General features: G+C 46.5%; 1 protein-coding gene across 4 annotated transcripts in view; it reads right to left on the bottom strand.

Annotated features, from left to right (window-relative positions):
- The window catches only part of NDUFS1 (NADH:ubiquinone oxidoreductase core subunit S1), a 104,184-nt gene extending 97,572 nt beyond the window's left edge, over nt 1–6,612 (bottom strand). The window contains exon 1 of one of the 4 annotated variants that reach the window (XM_030210695.1): nt 6,518–6,612. The gene's annotated coding sequence lies outside the window, so the exon portion shown is untranslated. Of the gene's footprint in view, nt 1–6,034; nt 6,054–6,339 lie in introns of those variants that run through there. The other 3 variants (XM_030210693.1, XM_030210694.1, XM_030210696.1) reach the window with 3 other exon arrangements.
- Nucleotides 6,613–22,804: the final 16,192 nt, after the last annotated feature.

Raw genomic sequence — 22,804 nt, 5'->3', positions numbered from 1 at the left:
CTTCCACCTTACCACGAAGGGAGGCCAACGCTGCCACCTGCACCCGCAGGGAATTATAGGCCAAGCCTTTTTGTACACCTTCCTGCAAAAAGTCCAGAATCGGCGAGACAGGAGCCCGCATTGGAGCAATGGCTCTGGAAGCACACCAAGACTCAAACAGGCACCAAATCCTGGCATAAGCCACGGAAGTGGACCGCTTGCGGGCTTGCAGGAGAGTGGAAATAACTTTATTGGAAAAACCTTTATCCCTCAATTGCGCCCTCTCAATAGCCATGCCGTAAGACCAAAGCGGCCGGCGTCCTCCATGGCTACCGGTCCCTGAGTCAACAGGTTCGGTACCAGAGGTAACGGCAGAGGAGCCTCCAGGAGCATCTGTCGGAGGTCTGCATACCAAGGTCTCCTTGGCCAATCCGGGGCGATGAGGACCACTTCTCCTGGGTGCAGCCGAATCCGCAAGAGCAGGCGCCCTATCAAGGGCCATGGGGGAAACACATAAAGTAGACCCGGAGGCCAGGGTTGAGCCAAGGCATCCAATCCCGCCGAGCGAGGATCTCTCTGTCTGCTGAAGAAGCACGGGACTTTGGTATTGGCACTTGTCGCCATTAGATCCATCACGGGCTTGCCCCATTTGGCACAGATCTGCAGGAATACTTAGTCTTCCAGATTCCATTCTGCTGGATCGATCTGATGCCTGCTCAGATAATCGGCCTGCACATTGCTCTGACCTGCAATATGAGCTGCCGACAGACACTGAAGATGCAGCTCGGCCCAGTGGCAAATCAGTTCGGCCTGCGCGGCTAGTGCTCTGCACCTTGTTCCGCCTTGTCGATTTATATAGGCCACCGTTGTCGTGTTGTCCGACATCACTCTGACAGCCAATCCTTCCAGGGTCACTTGAAAGGCCAGAAGCGCCTGAACACCGCTTTCAACTCTAGGCGGTTGATGGACCACTCCGACTCCTCGGTGTCCATAGACCCTGGGCATGCTTCCCCTTGCAGTGTGCGCCCCAGCCCTTCAGGCTGGCATCTGTTACCACTAGGCACCAAACGGGGAGCGTCAGCAGCATTCCTTGCCGCAGCATGCTGTCCGAGAGCCACCACTCCATGCTGAGACGGGCCGCAGGAAGCCAAGTAAGTCTGCATTGGTAATCCTGAGAAATAGGAGACCATCTCCGGAGTAGGGAATACTGTAGAGGTCTCAGGTGCGCTCTCGCCCAGGGTACCACTTCCATCGTGGCTGTCATCGATCCCAGCAGCTGGACAATGTCCCAAGCTCGCGGGCGGGGCATCCTCAGGAGCAGACGGACCTGATTCTGAAGCTTGCACCGCCTTAGCTCGGGTAGGAACACATAGCCCGAGACTGTGTCGAACCTGGCCCCCAAAAACTCTAGAGATTGTGAAGGGGACAGGTGACTTTTGGTGATATTGACGACCCAGCCTAGAGATTGCAGTACTGAGACCACTCTGGCTGTAGCTTGTAAGCTCTCTGTTGCAGAGTCTGCTCTGATGAGCCACTCGTCTAGGTACGGGTGAACCCTGATACCTTCTCGCCTGAGAAAAGCAGCTACTACCACCATTACCTTCGAAAAGGTTCGGGGAGCTGTGGCGAGGCCAAAAGACAAGGCCCTGAACTGGAAATGTTTTCCCAACACCACAAACCTCAGAAACTTCTGGTGCGGGGGCCAAATCGGTATGTGCAAGTAAGCTTCTTTCAGGTCTAGAGACGTGAGAAACTCTCCTGGCTGAACCGCCGCAATGACGGAGCGCAGGGATTCCATGTGGAAATGCCGCACTCTCAGGGACTTGTTCACTTCTTTTAAGTCCAGAATAGGGCAAAAGGACCCACCTTTTCGCGGCACCACAAAGTAGATGGAGTATTGGCCGCAGCCTTGCTCGGCGGGAGGCACCGGGGTCACTGCCCCTAACTGAATCAGACCTTGTAAAGTCTCCTCCACCGCCGCCCGTTTGACGGCAGAACCGCATCGGGACTCCACAAACACGTCTCTTACTGGGGCGTTGAATTCTATTCTGTATCCATCTCTGATCAGGTCCAGAACCCACTGATCTGAGGAAATCCTGGCCCACTCCTCGACAAAGAGGGAAAGCCGTCCTCCGATGACAGGCATCGAGGAGAGGGCCGGCGCACCATCATTGAGAGGGTCGCCCCTGAACTCCTGGTCTTGAGCCACCGGCTGCGGAACGCTTGTCCGAGTGAAAGGAGTTCCTCTGCTGACCACGGGCACGTGAAGTGAACCCAGCAGAACGCCCCGGGCGGTACCTTCTAGCTTCACGGAAGCAAGGTCTGTACGAGGAGTGGACCGCCTGGCCCTTAGAGGAAGGCCTCTGCCTATCTTCGGGCAAGCGCTGGGGTTTTGGATCACCCAGGCCTTTCACAATTTTCTCCAACTCCTCACCAAATAGGAGAAGTCCTTGAAAAGGCAACTTCACCAACCTTTGCTTAGAGGCCATGTCCGCTGCCCAGTGTCGTAGCCACAGACGACGGCGAGCCGCCACTGCTACTGCCATTTGTTTAGCCGAAGCTCTGACAAGGTCATAAAGGGCATCAGCCAGAAAGGACAAGGCCACCTCCATCCGCGGAGCCACATCCAAGAAGGGCTCCGCTCCATCTCCGGGCTGAGCCACTGCCTGTTGCAGCCAAGCTAGGCAGGCTCTCACAGCATAACAGCTGCATGCAGACGCCCGAACAGTGAGACCTGCAATTTCAAAGGACCGTTTCAATGCTGTTTCCAGCCTACGGTCTTGAACATCCTTCAGGGCAACACCTCCTTCAACAGGGAGGGTAGTTCTCTTTGTCACCGCAGTGACTAGGGCATCCACTGTAGGCATTTGAAAACGAGCCATATGTCCCTCACGCAGAGGGTATAACTGCCCCATAGCCCTGGAAACTCTCAAAGGTCCCTCGGGGTCAGCCCACTGAGCCGAAACAAGCTCTAGGATGGAGTCATGCAAAGGGAAGGCCCGAGCAGCTTTCTTGGTACTAGCCATCCTGGGATTACCCGAGGAGGCCATGCCACTGTCAGGATCTTCAATCGAGAGGGCCTGCAGGGTATCTGAAATAAGCGCTGGCAGCTCATCACGGTGGAAAATCCTCACCGCGGAGGGATCATCCAGATCCTGTGGTAAATCCGCACCTGACTCTGGTTCCTCAGACCAAGAACGTCTGTCAGAGTTCTCCGAATCCTCACACCCCGACCACGGGGGGGGGGGGAAAAGGTGCACCACAATCTGAAGGGGAATTAACCCTTCTGCGCTTATCTTTAGGCCAAGCATCCAGGAAAAAAACCTCACTGGGCAGTCCCAGGCCAGAATCCATCGGGGGGGCAATCAGAGGAGCCTCAGGCGACCCTTGAGGAAGGGCTCTTTTCATCATGTATGCTTTATGCAGCAAAAGCACAAAATCCGGGGAGAAAATCTCACCCTGGGCACCCAAATCCTGTCCGGTGCTAGCCACTCCTGAAATAACCTCATCTCGAGGTGCCCCACCCGGCTCAGGTCTCTCTGTGTCCACGGAGGCCGCGCCATGCGGTGTAAGCAAAATGGCGCCCGCTGCCAGCTCAGAGCGGAAAGAAACATCGCTCGCCATGCTCGGGCCGGCTCCTACGCCAATACAGCACGATTTACAGAGCCCTGCTGCTGATTTGCGCTTGCCACAAGTGGAACAGCGCTTTACATTGTCCGCAGCCATCGCCGAAAAACGGCGGTAAAATCCAAAATCGCCCCGATCGCGGGCCCACCCTGGAGGAGTTGGAAAACACTCTTACCTCAAAGGAGCTAGTGTACAACTACGATCCTGCTGAAAATCAGGTCAAAAACCTCTGTTCCAGCGTCTCTGCGTTTAAAAACGCGACGCGACTTTTTTTTTTTTTTTTTTAAGCTGTGAGGAAAGCAGAGGTATTGAAGACTCCGGAGGCTCAGATGAGTGGGAAAGGCAGGGAAAGGGCGAACCTATATGCCTGCATCCACTGTTGGTGGGTAAGGACAGGGAAAGCAAGGCAATATGTCCACATCCACAGAGGTATGGGTAAGGCAGGGAAAGGGCTAATCTATGTGCCTTTAAAGTGAAGCTGCTATAGCCTCCAACACCCCGGTTAACAACTGGCAAGCCAGGAACCACCTCCCGGCAGATTTTTCTGGAGCTCGAACAAGCTGCAGCCACCCTGCTAAGGGAGATAGAGAATACTGAAGAGGCAGTGGAGCTAGCTGGCCAAGAGGGCACTGTGAAAGTTTGAGTGCTCTCTATCTCCCCTGCTGGTTGATGGACATAACCCATACGTAATGGCTTCATCTGCTTGATGACAAGGAAAGGGTAATTTTATAATGTTTTTCCCCCATGTAAAACCCATTTTACACACAGAAGAGGACTTCTATAAAATTGTATGAACACATGCACACACCGAAAGAATGTGACTATTTTTATGCAATCTTTGTGTGGGGCATTCCTGGGGATGTGGTTTTGGCAAAGTAAAAGTGAAGTTGCAATATATATATGCTTATTTTATAAAATACTAGCCGTTGAGCCCGTGAAAACAGGCTACTTTTCGAATGGGAGGGGTTTCCGAGCCCCCCCCCCCCCGGAGTCGCGCCGCCGCCCCTCCACCCGACCCGAGCAGCACTGTAAACTTACATCACCATGCAGCAGCAGGCACATCAGCAAAGCTGCCGTCGGGGCGGGCTTCCTTCTCTGCCTATGTCCCGCCCTCGTGTGACGTAACGTCGGCAAGGGCGGGACAAAGGCAGAGAAGGAAGCCCGACGACAGCTTTGCTGATGTGCCTGCTGCTGCGTGGTGATGTAAGTTCACAGTGCTCGGACCAGATGGAGGGGCGGCGGCAACTCCGGGAGAGGGGGAGCGGTTCCGACGTCTGCAGATGCCAGTAGAGACTTCCCTCTCTGTCCCGCCCCCATCATCACGTATTGAAGCGGGGGCGGGGCAGAGAGGGAAGTCTCTACTGCGCATTTGCGAGTGAGTACGGTCATTCGCCGTTTATATGTTTGATGTGGGTAGAGCTTAGACTACGTGGACACATTTACATCTTTTAAAGAACAGGTATAAATTTGTGTGTTGGCATTTGTGCATTATTTGGCCCGGTTCTGGCAGCCTATTTTATAAAGTTAAATAGATGCTAATATGTTGATTCAGCAGTGTAAACTACTTATTTGATAAAGGCTATATAGTAGTTTCTGGTAATGTGTTGTTTCTGATGGATTTGTGAAAGCAGCTAATTTGGGAAAGTACATTATTTAGATAGCCTTTACAAAACAGACATCTTTTTGAAACTCTCACATAAGCATATTGTTATAAAACTACTCCGATATGGATAGTCCCTATTCCCTGGGATGTACAATCTAGAGTTTACAATCAACAGACAAGACAGACTGGCAAATCCTGTAGACAAAAACACATGCCCACAAACCTAACAGGCTTTCAGTTAAATCAAACTCATGATTGGGAAGCACTAACTCAGATGGGTTATGGGTAAAGGTCACTGAAGGTCAATTTTAAAGTAAGGGCCCTGTTTACCAAGGTGTGTTAGTGTTTTTAGCATGTGCTAAAAATTAGCACACGCTAACCATGCAGTTGCATATGAATATTATAGGCATCTACACAGTTAGCACGCACACTAAAAACACTAATGCATCTCTAGTGTGGCTTAGTAAACAGCGCCCTAAATGTGTACATACAAAATAATATACTGAAAATGAAACCAACTGATCTTGGCGGACCTATTAAAATAAATCTTTTTGTGGGGAGATAAAAGAAATCACATGCCATTGAACAAAAACGTAGCATTCTGATTTTCCCTATAAATTAAAGATGCTAGCAAAATACTGAACAGCACTGCTCAATCACAGCATTTTTACATGAGAACCAAATAACTTAAGAAATCACTGGGAGATGTATGGGACAGCAGGGGGGGGAAAAAGGGAAGTAGCCAGCTGTCTTCCCTCATCAACCGTTTATTACCCACTACCATAGTGAATAATTAATCGATCATCACAACTTAACTACACTTACACCGCCCATAAAATGACGCAGAAGTTGAAAACAACAGCAGCTCAGGTTGCAGGCCTCTTCACACCTCATACGTACACAAAAAGAGCTGCTGAGCAGAGCGGAATAGCAAAAATACACTGCCACCTATTTGCTAGGAGGGAATATTCCATCCCACCATTCCCAAGGAAAAACAGCCAGAGACACAAACACATTTAACCACCCAAGCAGCAACTCATATATTCTTGTATGCTCAAACACATATATCCACATTCGACTATGTACAAATAATATGCGTTACACATATACAGCCCCATGTAATAACCTACATAAGGAGCAACACCCGTAGAGCAGTCTGTCAAGGGCACGGGGAAAGAAGCACTTGTTCGGAACACGCTGTTTTGTTCTCCGCAAGGACGAGAGGAGGCGTTCACACCGCCCCCTTCCCGGTTGCAAGTCCAGGGCCGCCTGGGCTGGGATAACCTCTGGCGCGACTCTTGCAGTTACCTTCCAGATGACTTTGCTGCAGCGCCAACACACCGTCCCACAACAACCAAGATGGCGGACTCGGCAACCTCCGGCTCCTAGCGAAAACGCACGAGCGACGACAGAGGCTAGTCTGGTCATGTGACTTCCCGCTGACAATAGTAGACATTGTCTTGCAGCCGGCTCAGCCTTGGAGTGAAAACTTAGAAGCTCATTGAATGCTGGTGACGATGGGCCATCTTCGGGAGGGGGAAGCTGCTATCCAGAAGCTATGGGCACCGCCACCAACCAATATTCAGGCCAGTGCTCGGTTAGAGTCCTAACTTTAGCCATGCACTTAATTAGTTAGTCAAGTGGTCTGAGTATGGCCAAAACCAGTTAAGCCCTGGCCTTGCTCCTGCTGCCTCTGCCCAAGCTCCGCCCGTGGACTGCCCTGCACTAACTAGATAGGGGCGGTCTGTCTGGTTAAGGGCTGCTGAATTTGGGGGTTTAGGCAGCCACATGCGACTTAATTCTGCCTATTAAATCACTTTGAATATGAGTGACATGTCATTTAAGGAGGATTAGAATCTAGAGTAAAAGGGATCCGAATTCAATGAAATCAGTAGTTGATTCCACTAAGTAGGAGTTAAACAGCTAAAAAAAATCATGGGTCTTTTTTACAAAGGTGTGCTAGCATTTTTAGCACGCTAAAAATTAGAATGCGCTAACCATGAAGACACCCATAATATTCCTATAGGCATCTACATAGCACATGCTAAAAACGCTAATGCACCTTTGTAAAAGGGGCCTATAGTGCATACTCATTTCTGGAAAGATGGAACAAAGAGGTGGGTGTCTATTGAAAGCACCATAACCTTTCTTATTTGGCCCCTAGACAGCCCTGGGCTTCAGTATAAGAGACATATGCCATTCACTATGAGAAGAGCCTTGTGTAGTAGAGCCCCACAGCCAGGCAGAAAGCAAATGACATCACTCTCTTCCCTTCCATGGAAACCAGAATGTAAATAGAAGAAGGTGCAGCATCAGCTGTGGAACATCCAAACCTCATTGATCCAAACTATCCCAGAACTTCTGATTAGAAGGAAAACATGTTGTCTCATGGTTTGGTTGCCTGGTTTTCCTGGCCATGGCCCCTCCCCATTCAACTGTGGTGTCATCAGAAAAATTATGTCATTGCCTCTGTGATGTCATGGTTCCATGGAGGTTTCCTGCTGTTTGAACTGCTACAAGCTCAGTGGGAGTTTGATGGCACTGAGAGAAGCAGCTTCAGGGAAATTTCTCAAAGTACTTTGGAGTGAGAAGCCTTTACAGTTTGTACTAACCTTCACTCACTTTTCTAGAGGACATTTATAACATCCGTGTGCCCAGGTTTTTACCCTCTTGGTTTCCAGCCCTTTGAGGCTGGGATCTCAATCAATGGTTGTGACAGACAGCCTGTCTTCAACGCTGCTACTGACCTACGGCAAGTTTGGAGGGCTGGAGGAGGAGGGAAAGTGAGGGTTGTTGGATTATGGGGGGGAGAGCAGGAGGGAGAGTGACAGATGCCAGACTGTGGGGAGCTAATGCGTGAGAGGAGGGTACTTAGGCATGTGAGCTGGAGAAGATGTCCAAATGCATGTGACTTGAAATGTCTGCACCTATAACTTGGTTGTTGACCATTATTTTGACTTATGTAGCAATCATAATTATCTACTCTTTGGTGTCTCAGAAAGCATACAAACTATTTTTAAAGGAATTTGACCAGGTAATTAATAATTGCCTGCATAAATTTACAGACTGAAAAGTGGAGGTTTCAGAGTACATGTACGTGTAGGGAGAAGGGATATGGAAGTGGGAGGCAAAGTACACAGGATTTCTTCCTACTGGTTAGGCCAGGGGTGGGCAACTATGGTCCTCATGGGCCAGAACCCAGGCAGGTTTTCAAGATTTCCACAATGAATATGCATGAGATTGATATGCATGTACTGCTTCGATTTTATGAAAACAGATCTCATGCATATTCATTGTGGCAATGTTCAGTGACGATCCTAGGTCGGCTGCCACCCGGGATGGATCGCCGATGCGCACCCCCTCCCCCCGGGTGCACGCCGCGCGCCGCTCTCTGCACCCTTCCAGCACCGTGCACCCGGGGTGGACCGCCCTGTGCTTGGTACGCCACTGGCAATGTTGAAAACCTGACTAGGTTTGGATCTTGAGGACTGTGGTTGCCCACCCATGGGTTAAGCCATTTAGCTTTTCTGCTCCTAGGCTTCCTGTCCTAAATGTTATCTCTACTTTCCTGAGGCAGAATTCTTGGTCTTATCTTACTGCACCATAATCTGAAATAGCTGTGTTATCTCAAACCAGGTTTCCACTAACCTTGTTTAGATTGACTTACAATCTGAAGGAAAATAAGCTCATTTAAGTAAGTTATTGAATAAAATAAGATAATCAGGATAGGTGTTTAAAACAGGGCTAAATTTAAAACTATATGACTGATTGTTAAGGCCTTTGTAGTAGAAGTGGATTTTAAAGATTGTTTTTCAACTCTGCCTTGACCGACCAGTGCACTTGGGGGCTGTATTTGTGATTAGAAGTAATTCTGTTTAAAAATGATTGTTTAACTTTGTGTGAAAATAATTAATTTGTTATGTGAAGGGAAAGGTGGAGCCTGTTTCCAGTTCAGACTGGCCACCTGGATTTGGAAATGTGACCACATTCCCACAGTATGGCTTGTTTACCTATTCTCAATCATTCTGTAATTTTCCTTAGCTCTGAACATGAGTTCTAAGCCTAATAAAAAGGGGAGGTTTTTTCAGTGAAATGGGGAGCTCGTCTGTGAGTAATGTACATAGCGCGCAGAGAACCATGTTTCCTGGTCAAAGAAACTCCTGGCTTTCGCTGTGAACAGCCCCCCCCCCCCCCCCCCCCCCCCCCCCCCGCTGATGATAAGAGCCTGGATGATGTAAGGACCAGTGATGATTGTTTTGTTGCTTCTTTTCCTGGTCTAGGAACTCCTAGCATTGCTTAGATGTAGGGACCGGTGATGTAATGATTTTGTTTATAGGTAGAATGATTATAGGTATTGTTTCTTTTCAGTTATGTAGTTAATCATTGTATATATATCTTAATCAATCATTGTATATATATCTTAATCATTGTAGATTTTAGCACCTCTAATAAAAGTGTCATTTACCTAATACAAATCCAAAAGAATCCACAGTAATTACTGAGTAGTCTGTGTTAGTGAAACAGGCTGTAAATCCATAGCAGTACAGCCTTTAAAGGAAATGGGGCAGAGTACTTGAGGAACAGGGTCTCCCCTCTACACACCTCCAAGGTTGCTAAGGTCCTCCCAAGGAGTATCCCTAACACCTCTAAAGGACGTCACATGAATGCACTCCCTGAAAGGCTTTTGCTCAGCGCCTAGACTATCTCTGCTTCAGGAAGCAGGTGAAAGCCTGGCTCTTCTCCCAAGCCTTTAATGGAAGAAGCAACTAACTTACTAGTCACACACACAAAGACCAACACCAGCTGTACAACTGTAACAGGACTTGCTTATCCACTCCTGCCCTAACTGAGGTCATATTCATGAACCTTTCTGACTTTATGTGCAACTTTCTTTAAGTTAGTCCCCTTATTTTCTAACTTCTGTCATAGTAAATGATGGCAGACCTGTACGGTCCACCCAGTCTGCCCGTCGCTCTGTCTATATTCTCCACCTTTGTTTACAACCTATGCTGTCTTTTAAGATGTTTTATTATGTATTGCTGTATGTCACCTTGAGTGAATTTTTTCAAAGGTGGTAAATAATCCAAATAAATAGGATTCTCAATAATCATTTAATACATTGTGTTTTTAAATAATGACACTTTTAGTTGTGCAAAATGTAGCAGTTTTATTGCACAATAAAATCTATTAAGTTCTATTTCATAAATAGTAAAAGTTTTTAAAAAATCAGTTTTAAAAATTAAAGAAAATTATTACTGCATCCAGGGGTCCTTTTACAAAGCCGCGGTTAAAAGTGGCCTGCAGTAGTGTGGGCATGTCTTTTTGGTGTGATCTGGGCCACTTTTACTGTGGCTGGGGAAAAGGCCATTTTTTTAATGGGCCGGGAAATGCGTGTGCGCAAAAATTAAAACCAGTACGCTCCTATTTATAGTCTGAGCCCTTACTGCCATCCATTGACCTAGCAGTAAGGGCTCGCGTGCTACCCTCACAGTAACCATTCAGCGCACACCAACGTGGCCATGCTACCGATTACTGCTGGGAACGCCCCCACAGTAGAAAATAGAAAATATTTCTACTGAGATGATTTGGCGTGCTCCAAACTCGGAATTACCTCCAGGTGCACGCACTACCCCAGCAGTAGTTCCGATTTGGCACGTGCTACTCATGCGTTAGCCCTCCTGTGGCTTTGTAAAAGAGCCCACCATAAACGCAATTTTTTCTGACAAGCTCTACAATAACCACCTCAGATAAGTTTTCCATTGTTCCTTTTTTGTAACCAGTATTCTATTAATATTTTCTGTTAAAGAATTGATTCTTTTCTCAAGTTTTTTTTAAGCATGTAACAATAGCCTAGTGCTGAGTGCAGCGGACTTTGATTCTGGGGAACTGGGTTTACTTCCCACTGCAGCTCCTTTTGACCCTGGGCAGGCCACTTAACCCTCCATTGTCCCAGGTACAAAATAAGTACCTGTGTATAGTATGTAATCCACCTTGATTGTAACCACAGAAAGGCAGTATATCAAGTCCCTTTCCCTGTTGTTTTTGTTTTGTTTATTTTTACATGTGCAAAATATTTTCCTTTTATCTGTGCTTCCTATTCAAACTGTCCTTGTTTGTTATTCATTTATTTTTAGCTGATCTCCTTTCTTATAGTAAGTGATGGCAGATAAAGACATGAACGGCCCATCCATTCTGCCCAACAGTCTCATTCATTCTCTTCTAGATTGAATCAACAATGAACTTGATATTATATACTTGATCATAGTCTTTCTTTGTTGTTTCCCGGCTCTATCCTTATGTTCCAGGAGTTTCATCTATCTTGAAAACTGGATGCAGATGTTCATTTTCTCTTTCAAGGTTTAGATGCTGACACCTGCTTCCTTAATTTTAATGAACAGAATACCCAATGCTTAAGCACATTGACTTATAAAGTTATGTGGTAACCAATGTAACTTTGTAAGTCTATGTGTTTGAAAATGAGCCTCCACGTCTGTTTGCCCTGACTAAATAAATGTTCTTAGTAGAGCAGTTTATTTTGAATTAAGAACAAGCACTACCCACAGGACCAGAGCTTCTAAATATTTTCTAGACTTAAAAAAAAAAATCAAACATGCATTTTCTCAGAGCATTCCATTTATGCAATGAGATCTAACCCGGGTGAACAGTAAAATAACACGTCTTAATGGTATCCCACTACTATTGGCTCGACATGACCTCTGGACCTCCCTTGACTAGCACTGCTCCGTAATTTTGGTTTCCTTTGATCTGTCTTCTACTTTTGATTTGGTGGATCACAAGCTTCTTCTTTGCCGTCTTCACCCATTTGTATATCTGGTACTGTCTTCTGGTTTTCAAGCTACCTCACAGGCCGTTCTTACCAGCTGTCCTTCAATCAAGCCTCTACCCTGTCTCTCCCCCTTCGTACTGGTGTACCTTGAGGCTCTCTCTCTCTCTCCAGCCCACTTTAATGTTTTTCTTGCACCATTGCTTACCGTTATCCAGGATCACACCTGGACACCTTTCTTCTATGCTGACGATATTCAAATTTTCTGCAAGGTTATAGATTCCTCTTCTATTCTAGGCTCAATGCTTGTCTCGCTTTGGTCTCGACTTGGTTTAAATCCAATCCTCTGTTTTTGAATGCTTCTATATGTGAATCCATTCTTTTCCCATCCTCCCATAATGTTTCATCCCCAGCCCCTTTCTTGAATGTCAAAATACTTGGTGTGACTTTCAACTCTTTCTTTACCTTTAAGCCACAAATTGATGCAGTTCTTCGCTCTTCTTTCTTCGCACTTCACCATGTCCATTCCGTCCATCCCTTTCACATTTTCACCGTGTTGTGGCCCCTAATTCTCACTATGGTGATCTCGCACCTTGACTACTGCAACACTCTTTATGCTGGTCTCCCCCTTTCTTCACTTAAACATCTGCAACCATGAACCTCTTACACAATGCTCACCAGTTTGATCATGTCACCCCTCTTCTCCATATCTCTCAGCCTGTATCAGATTTAAAATTCTCTTACTGGTTTACAAATCTTGGTTCCCTTCTGCCCCCTCCTACCTTAGCAAGCTCCTTATTCCTTATACCCACCTTTTCTGTCTCCGCTATGCTGACAATAACCTCCTTGCACTCCTTCCACCCTCACACATCTGTCCACCCCCTGTGACTCCACTTTCAGTTACTTAGGCCCTAAGCTATGGCCCGACCTACCACTATGCATCAGGAACCATTCCACCCTCTCCTCTTCCAAGCAAGCTCTCAAAATCCACCTCTTTTTCTGTTTCTTTGCCCAGTACTATGTAGTTTCCCTGCTTACTTATTTCTTTTCTTTTTTTTTTTTTTAATCTTCTGTTTTTGTAAACTACCAATTATCTTACTTTGTTAAGAAAAACACATTCAGCGGCTATTCCGCTCACAAAATTGTCTGTTTGTTTTATATAGCAAAGAAGAGTATAATATCTGTTTTTCACAGCAATCACTTATAAATAACCAACATATCCTATTTCCTGACTAAAAGAGCAGTTCTATAAGGTACTCCTAAATTAAGTGCCAATTGTGTGCCAATGTTTACAGAATATTAGACTTAGGAGCTCATTTTTGCAACACAAAAATGTCCAAAAGCGGCAGATGAACTTTTTTTTTTTTGTCTAACGTGTCCAGATCGCTCTTTTTGAAACACATTTTAAGACATTTTTTATGCAGTTTGTCTGCAGTGCATCCAAATCATAAGGGAGCATGCCAGGGCTGGATTTGGGCATTCCCAGAACTTGGGAGTTTTTCTGCCATAATGGAACAAAGCAAAAATGTCCAGGGCTAAAAATTAGATGTTTTGTTGGTCTAGACCTGATTCAGTCGTGACTAAAATCACAAAAAGGTGCCCTAAATGACCACTGGAGGGATTAAGAAATAACCACCCTTACTCCCCCCAGTGGTCGCTGACCCCTCCCACCCCCCAAACATGTTGAAAGAAACAGGACATACCAGCCTCTATGACAGCGTCAGATGTTATGGTCAGTCCCAGTAGAGAAGCAAGTCAGGTCCATGGAGTAGCCTAGTGGTTGGTGCAGTGCCCTGTGGAGAAGGGGACCCAGACCCATATCCCACTCTAACTGTTACATATGGAGTGGAAAGTGTGAGCCCTCCAAAACCCACCAAAAATCTACTGTACCTATATATAGATGATACCTGCAGGCATAAGAGCTATTGTAGTGATGTACAGTTGGGTACAGAAGGTTTTTGGTGAGTTTTGGAGGGCTCACCATACAATATAAAGGGGGGGGTGAGATGTGTACTTGGGATCTTTTATATGAAGTTCACTGCTCTGCTGAGATGTCTGTGGTGCCAGTCTGCTAAGAATGCTGCCCCCCCCCCCCCCCCCCCACCCAATACATTCCAATATTTTGTTTCTGTGCATTTTTCCCTTGGACCTTTTTGGGGTTTTTTCGAAAATGGTCACAAAACTAAAACACACTGAGAACAAAACATCTAGGGAATGGCCATTTTCAAAATGAAAAGATAGACATTTTTCTGGTTCAAAAATGGCCATGTTCGCCACTTCATTTTTGGATATTTTCAGCAAAATGTCCAAAATTGGATTTAGACATCATATTGAACATATCCCTTCATAGCACGGGATTGACGCCTTTAATTGGCAAATAGGTGCATAAGGTGAAGGCGCTATTCTGCAAAAATGGCGCACATGTTGCACAGCTTGTGTAAGTAGACCATACCTGTGGGCAGCACATGGGTGTGTCAGGGGCATTTCACCTGCATAGAGTAAACCACTTTGATTGTAACCACAGAAAGGCAGTATGTCGAATCCCGTCCCCTGTCCATCTAGCAGCGTACGCAACGTATAGAATACTATGAAATACACATACTGGGTGACAACTTATGCCTACCAATGACATGGCATAAGCAGTCAAGCCTTGATATTTGCTTGGCAAGGACCCTTTATGGCACCTATATTTTGGCACAAACAAACAGTGGAGATGATCAGTTATGGATGATGTACAACCAACTTTTATTAACTCCAAAGATGACTCAACATGGACCATGTTTCGGCTATATGACCTGCATCCGGAGTCTTATATCATTCAGAACTAATCTATAGCAATTGTTGTCCACTGATAAATTCAGAATTACTGGACACATTGTAGATATTTGATATTTCCAAAGCTTAACAATATCGGGAGACAAATGTCTTTTGAATATGCGTAGCCACTGGTAAGAATTACCATAACTTTTGTCTTTTGATATCGTTAGCTTTGGAAACATTCCCCTTTTCCGTGCCAAGGCCACCCATTTCAGTACCATGCAGGGCCAGTCTCCATTTGTAGGTCTCTGTATGCACTCTCGTTCTTTTGTGCATGCACAGAAACCCCAAGCTGCAAAGTCCAGGCTTAGTCTTGCTTGGGCCTACCACAAATCTGGAAGATTTCTATGCGTTTGTGCAAACTTGCCAGACCTGAGCTGGGTCCTCCAGGTCCTGACAGCCTTCTCCTGCTGTTCACCTGACCACAACCAATGTGCGGCAATGCACATCCTGTACAGCCGTAACTACCAACATCTCCAGACCCTGCCCAAACCATGGCACTACTGCCTCCAAACTGGGCATCTCATCCACTTGTTACAAACTGACGATCCTGCCCAAAAGAGAACTCGCCACCATTATGAACATCAACCCTACTGGAACACCCCAGGTAATATCATTTTTTAAACCATTGGTTACATAAAACTATTGATAAGGATCAGTGCATTGGCACAGGGGCTCAAATGCGGGGCTTCCCAAACTGGTTTGCAAAATCTACATTTTGGGTCGCAGTCTGGGTGAGCTGTAAATAGAAACACCATTGGCCCACACCTCTGGGAATCATGTGCTTTCTGTGGCCATGATAATGGGGGGTCACACAATCACAGAAGGTTTAATAAGCACTGCTGTAATGCAAGGTGGGCAACCACAGTCCTCGACCACAGCCCAGTCAGGTTTTCAAGATTTCCACAATGAATATGAATGAGATCTATTTGCATACAATGGAAGCAGTACAGGAAAATCAATCTCATTCATATTCATTGTGGAGATCTTGAACGCCCAACTGGGCTGTGGCCCTTGAGGACTGTGGTTGCCCACCCCTACTATAAGATATCATGTCATGAGTGAGTGAGAGAGCCTTCAAATGAATGTGAAAATTGGCATCTTTGGGCTTTTGATATATGATTTGTTTGTGTAGGTTTTATTTCATTTTTTAACCATTTTTATGGCAAGTCCTTTATCGTGTGAATGACATGTTTCTGCTTTCCCCAAATTGACCAGTTTTTCTATTTATAGCCAATTAGGTTACATTTTAAACACTTCCCTATTTCGTTGCTAAACTTTTTCATTTTTCCTCTTTTGGTCTTAATAAAGCATAACTACCAGAATACAAATGAAAGTATAGATCAATTGACATCTGCTTATTAGTTTGGGTTTTTTTTGTAAATGTCTTTATTGAGGGAAAAGAGACAGGCATACGTTATGGGCAAGTCACTTAACCCTCCATTGCCCCATGTAAGCCGCATTGAGCCTGCCATGAGTGGGAAAGTGCGGGGTACAAATAAAAAAAACAAAAACTGTTGTAACAAGCATAAAATTACATATAGCATAAAGTAAGAAAACCAAGGGAGTAAAATATTTATTACAAAGTTGTCCTTTGTCCTTCTGGAGTTTCTGCTCCCTCTACAACTGCTGAATTCAGTACAGTGAAATGCTCATCCCTCCATAACCCGCCGAAGGTTTCTTTCTTTTTTTTTTAATATAGTTGTACCCCCCACTCATACCTGTTACACCCAACATCCTTCCATTCTCTCTCCTCATCATAATCATCTCCTTGCATTCGCTCCCACGCACAGTATAAATTTCAAGCCAAACAGAGGGTTATATGCAGGGCCTCCCAGACATTCTAACCACAATACCCTAGGGCGATGATGGCGAACCTATGGCACGCATGCCAGAGAGGGCACGCAGAGCCCTCCCCCTTGGCATGTGCGCCGTCACTGGTCCACCCACTCTCCCTCTGAGCACCAGTTCGGCCTTCCTCCCGCCCTCCCTCCAACCAAAGAAGCATCAGGCCGCCCGCCTGCCCACCCGTCCTCCCTCCCAGCATCAGGAACCCCCCTTCTCTGAAATTTAAAAAGCATACCGTCCTACTCCTCGGGGTTAAGGCGGCCTGCGTCGGCAGTGGGAGCAAAATGTGTGTTCTTCGTGCGGCGCGCCTTCGGCCTATGGGGCAGGACCAGAGCTTGAGAGACAGAAGAGAAGGCCGAAGGTGCGCCGAGCGAAGAACACGCGTTTTGCTGCCGATGCACGCCGCCTTAACCCCGAGGACGGTACGCTTTTTAAATTTCAGAGGAGGAGGGGGGTTCCTGGTGCTGGGAGGGAGGACGGGCGGGCGGCCTGATGCTTCTTTGGTTGGAGGGAGGGCAGGAGGCAGGCCTGGTGCTGGGAGGGAGGCAGGCAGGCAGGCCTGGTGCTGGGTGGGTGGGAGGCTGTGTGGTGCTTGGTGGGTGGGAGGGAGGCCTGATGCTGGGTGCTGCTGCTGCATGCTGGGTGGGAGGGAGGCATGATACTGGGTGCTGCTGCTGGGTGGGAGGGAGGGAGCCCTGATGTTGGGTGCTGGGTGGGAGGCCTGATGTTGGGTGCTGGGAGGGATGGCTGCCTGGTGCTGGGAGGGAGGACGGGCGGGCGGCCTGATGCTTCTTTGGTTGGAGGGAGGGCGGGAGGCAGGCCTGGTGCTATCAGGGAGGGAGGCAGGCCTGGTGCTGTGTGGGTGTGGAGGCTTCGTGCTGGGTGGGTGGGAGGGAGGCCTGATGCTGGGTGCTGCTGCTGCATGCTGGGTGGGAGGGAGGCCTGCTACTGGGTGCTGGGAGGGAGGGAGCCCTGATGTTGGGTGCTGGGTGGGAGGGCAGAGGGAGAGGAGGGTAGCTGGACATGGGTGGCTGGAGGGGAGCGGAGGGTTGCTGGACATGGATGGAGGGCAAGAAATGAAGAAGAAAGGAGGAAAGTAAAGAAATAAATGGAAAGGAAGCCCTGGAAACGGAGTTAAGAGGACAGATAGCAGCAGAATCGGATACTGGGCCAGCATGATCAGAAAAACAGTCACCAGACAACAATGGTAGAAAAAATCATTTTATTTTCATTTTAGTGTTTGGAATATGTCCAATTTGAGAATTTACATCTGCTGTCTTATTTTGCACTGGGTATACTGGAGCTGTAACAGCTTACAGAAATTATTTATAATGAAAGAAAATCATGTTCTTTTTTCTCCTATACTAGTATAATATTTTCAATGATGTCTGTTTATATGCGCCATGGCTGGTGTAAGGGGTGTGGCTATCATAGGGGTGGAGTCATATGTGGTGACCCCGCGCCCATAATGAGTACCAGCACTTTGTGATAATTCGATTTTTGGGTTGCTGTTTGGGCACTTGGTCTCTGAAAGGTTCGCCATCACTGGCCTAGGGCATCCCGGGTAAAGCATGAAAAGAAAGCCACAATGTTTTATAATATTCCCATTCAGGGGTATGTCTCAGAGAAGCCTCTTTGAGCTCATAAGTGCCCAGCTCTGTCATTCTGTGTTGCCACTCTGCATAGCTGAGAGGGTTAGCATCCACCCAGTGACGTAGAATAACAGAAAGTATCATTAAAGTGGATAAGTGTAGGAATTTTATGCCCATAGGTTTTATCCCTTGCTCCCTTAGATTCAGATCCCATACCAGCATGAGAAAGGTATAATCCCAAGTAATAGGTCCCATAACAGTTTCCAAAGCATTCATAGCACCCCTCCAGATGGCAACTAAGGTGGGACACTCTAGGAAGCTGTGGAGCCATGTACTCACCCCCCTCCCACATTTCTCACAAGTGTCATCTTGCCACATCCCCATTTTCTTTCCCCTTGCCTTAGTAATATATGACCTATGCAGTAGCTTAAATTGAGTTTCCTGGAGATCAGCCCTGTGTACTGCCCCTGTGCAAGTCAAACGGCAATGATCTCTGGCCATTTACCAAAATTTGCGCTGTAGGGCAACTGTATATGGTACGGATCTAATTTACAAACGTACCCTGAATCCCGTATCGGGGGAGCACCCAAAGTAGGTAGTCCCATGTTATCTTGTCGAACACTTTTTCTGCATCAAGACTGGCCACTACAACTTCCTCTGAAGTTAAATGTTTCTTCTGCAAGGTGGCTAGTACTTTGAGTAAATTAGTAGAGGAATAGCGACCAGGCACAAAACCAACTTGATCCTATGAATAAGATCAGGTAAGATACGATTGAGTCTAGAAGCCAGCACAGTGGTGAATAATTTTTTGTCTTGGTTTAAGAGGGAGATAGGTCTGTAGGAGCCCAACAGCTCTCTGTCCCTCCCAGGCTTGGGAAGCACGACTACATATGCGTGGTTTGGGTGTGATCCAAACTGCCCCTTTCGAACCGCCCCCATGCCCATGCATGCCAGTGGGCCACATACCTTCGTCTGTAAGATTTTATAATACTCTGCTCCTAGGCCATCCAGTCCCGGTGCTTTAGCCAGTTTGAGATTCTTAATGGCCATTAATACCTCTGCCACTTCAATATCTTTGTTAAGATAGGCTAACTGTTCCGGAGATATCTGAGGGAGGGGCAGAGAATGGAAGAAAGCATCTCTATTCTGTTCATCGTGTGGGCCAGGGGCATATAGGTCCTTATAAAATTGTTGAAAGGCATTTAAAATATCTGTTGCCTGATGTGGGAACAGCCTCCTTGGTCCTTTATTTTCGCAACATAGGATTTTGAGTGTTTAGGTTTTAGTAAGTGGGCCAGTAATTTTCCAGTTTTGTTTCCCCATTTTTGAAGCTGATATTTATAATTAGTGATATTGGCTTGGGCCGTCTGATATAAGAGATCATTAAGGGATTTTTTAAAGCTCTAAAAGCTTGGTCTGGTTGGCTGCATTGGGCTGTTGGATGTGTTGCTTTCGATATTGTTGCAGCTCTTTATGCAGCCTGAAGATTTCTGCATCGCGCCTTTTCCGAGTAGAGACTGTGTACGCAAGGATTTGGCCCCGAAGTACAGCCTTGCTAGCTTCCCAGAAAATGCCAGCCTCGACTTCTGCTGTGTTATTCTGGAGCTCATATTCATCCCAAGCTTGTCGCACAAATGCACAAAAATCTTTATCCCGATACAAGGCTGGGTTCATCCACCACCATTTATCGGATGTCGTGTCTCCTCAATATAAACAAAGCTCTACTGTAGAATGATCTGTGAAAGTGGGGGTGTTTATGTCTGCCCATAAGAGGCGATGAGTGCTAGTGACTGGTATTAGTATGTAATTTATCTGAAAGTATGACCTATGGGCTCCAGAGTAATAGGTGAAATCTGCCTCCAATGGGTGCAATACTCTCCACGTGTCTATTAAATCTAGTTCTTTCAGGAGGGCGCTTAGGCCTCCATGACCGCAACTCGACCGCATGGATACAGTTCGTGCTGGTTTGGCGACCAAAGGGTCGATGATATTGTTAAAATCCCCAGCTATAAGCGGAGTGTAATCGTCATGTTCTGCAGCAAGGAATACTAGCCGAGCAAAAAAAAAAAACAGGGTCAGGGATGTTTGGAGCATAAACATTACAGAGTTAAATTTTTTCCCCTGGAGCTCCCCTGCTAATAACAAGTAATGTCCCAATGGGTCCGTAATTGTATTGTGTAAGTCAAAAGCAAGGCGCTTGTGATCCATAGTAGCCACTCCTCACTGTTTGCCTGAAAAAGAGGAGAATCCCAAGGTTCCCACCCAACCACACTTAAGCTTAGCATGTTCTCCTGTAGTGAGATGTGTCTCCTGTAAGAATGCAATATCTGTGTTTGTTCTTTGTAAGTATTGCAAGATTTTTGTTTTTTTAATTGGCGAATTGATAACTCCCACATTCCAGGTAATAATTTTTAAGTCAGTCATATTAGCAGAGAAAAACTAAAAAGATGTTCAAAAACACCTACTATCGTCAAAACCCAGGGGGCCTCCCAGACTCAATCCCCCAGCAGCTTTTGGCCAAGATCCCTATGATGGGGTAGAAAAAGCAGCAATGTAGGCCCATGGATGACTTTCCACCAACAACCTTTCATCCAGCTATCACCTTTGCATACAGTCTCACAACGCACATATCCATTCATACATTCCCAATCAATCATACAAACTCCACACAACCAGAATCGCAGGATATAACTTTCCCCCGCCCTCCCCACCAACATCCCCACCCTTACTAATAACAGTAAAGCTCCCCCAACAGAAGCAACCATATTTCCCTGATGTCTACGTAGAGGGGAGCCCCCTCCCGGTCCCATCGAACCACTGTAACAACACACCTGTATAACCCCCAAGCGGCATGCAATCATCATCAAAAAACAACGGCATTTAAGTAACAAGCAACATCTAAAGAGGCTTATTGTATCCTTAGTTTAATGTGGTGGCGAGCCGCGAGGTAACCCGAGTCTAAGACCAGGCTCTCGGGCTCTGCGGTCACCAACAGTTATCATGTTACTCAGCTGATATGAAAGTCCAAGGTCCCGAGTCCTCGTAAGGAGAGACATCTATCCTGGACTAACATCCCGAATGAAGTGAAAAGCCAGTCAAATATGGCCAGAAATAGATGCGGACAGTAAACCACGAAGCAGCCAGCAAGTGTAGCCAGGCCCTCTGACTCCTTAGTTGTTCACGATGGCTAAGTTACTCAATAAACCTGTCTGAAAGGCCAGCGACTCAGACCGTAGAGTAAAAGAATAGCATTGTGCGGATGGTCTGATCTAAAATTAAACAGTCAAGTAGGATAAATGTTACCATGCACATGTTGGACACAGTTCTGATTCACTTTTTACTTCACAGGCGGTAGTGATTCTATAAAGTCTTGCAATTTCTTGGGTTCCTCAAAAAAGAGCTGCTTGTTTTGATAGTGTAAGCGGACTCTTGCCGGGTATTGCAGTGAAAATTGCATGCCTCATTTGAAAAGAGTCGTGCAGTGAGGGGCCAACGCTCTCCGCTTTCCTGCCACCAGGTTGGAATAATCCTGAAAGATCCGCAGGGGTTTGCCTTCATAGCACAGGTCTGATTTGTGCCTGTAAAGCGCCATAATTTGAGCCTTATCTGCGAAGTTCAGTACCCAGGCTATCAACGTATGTGGTCGGCCCTCTGGTAACACCGTGCCTCCCAGCCGTTGCACTCGCTCTATCTTGATAGGGAGGGCCACCGTCGGGAAACCCAGCTGCTCCGGGAGCCATCTGCCTATTAGAGCGGGGAGTTCGCTGTCTTTAACTGATTCCGGGACGCCCACCAACCTGATGTTATTTCGTCTGGCTGTTTTCTTGATCTTCAAGGCAGTTGGCAAGAGTCTTGTTTTCTTCCTCGAGCACTCGCAGCCAATTTTCAGCTGAGGCCAACCAGTCCTCCGCGTGGGCCACTCGATCTTCCACTTGTTGCAGGTGAGCTCCGAGAGAATCCAAACGTGTCTTAATATTGTCTACTGACAATTGGAGCTTTGATAGTTTGTCTTCAAGGATTGCAGAAACACTTCGGGTAAGTTCCTGAACTGTCTCCTCCTGCAGCGTGACCATGGGTATCGATGGTTCCAGCGCCATCTTGTTTTCTGCTTGCCGGTTCCGCTCTTAACAACAATTGGTGCCTTTGAAATTTCATCACAGATATTTAAAATACACTACACCTGAATCAGATTATGTTAGCCTAGCCACAAAATGGTCCAGAGACCTTAATATAGATTTATCTATAGACCATTACCACACCTTTGTTCTTACTCTACTTAAACATTGCAATTCCATGTTACATAGAGAACTGTTATACAAGTTTGCATTATGTTTACATATTTCTCCCTATAGAGTGACTTTGCTTAAAATGTGGAGCATTGCCAGCTATACTTGGTCACATGTTCTGGCACTGTGGAAAGGTGACTTGTTTTTGGACAGCTGGATAGCAAGCAATATACACATGCTGGTCTTGCTCTGTCAGTCAGGACCCTCATATTCTCTTTGGTCATTATATTTGTACTGACCCAGTCCCTAAGGAGTTCCAGCGATTTTT

This window comes from Microcaecilia unicolor, chromosome 7 (genome assembly GCF_901765095.1).
Source record: "Microcaecilia unicolor chromosome 7, aMicUni1.1, whole genome shotgun sequence".
In the NCBI taxonomy this organism is placed as follows: domain Eukaryota; kingdom Metazoa; phylum Chordata; class Amphibia; order Gymnophiona; family Siphonopidae; genus Microcaecilia; species Microcaecilia unicolor.
The sequence above is the reverse complement of the archived record's forward strand: the minus strand, read 5'-3'. Positions and strand labels throughout refer to the sequence as shown.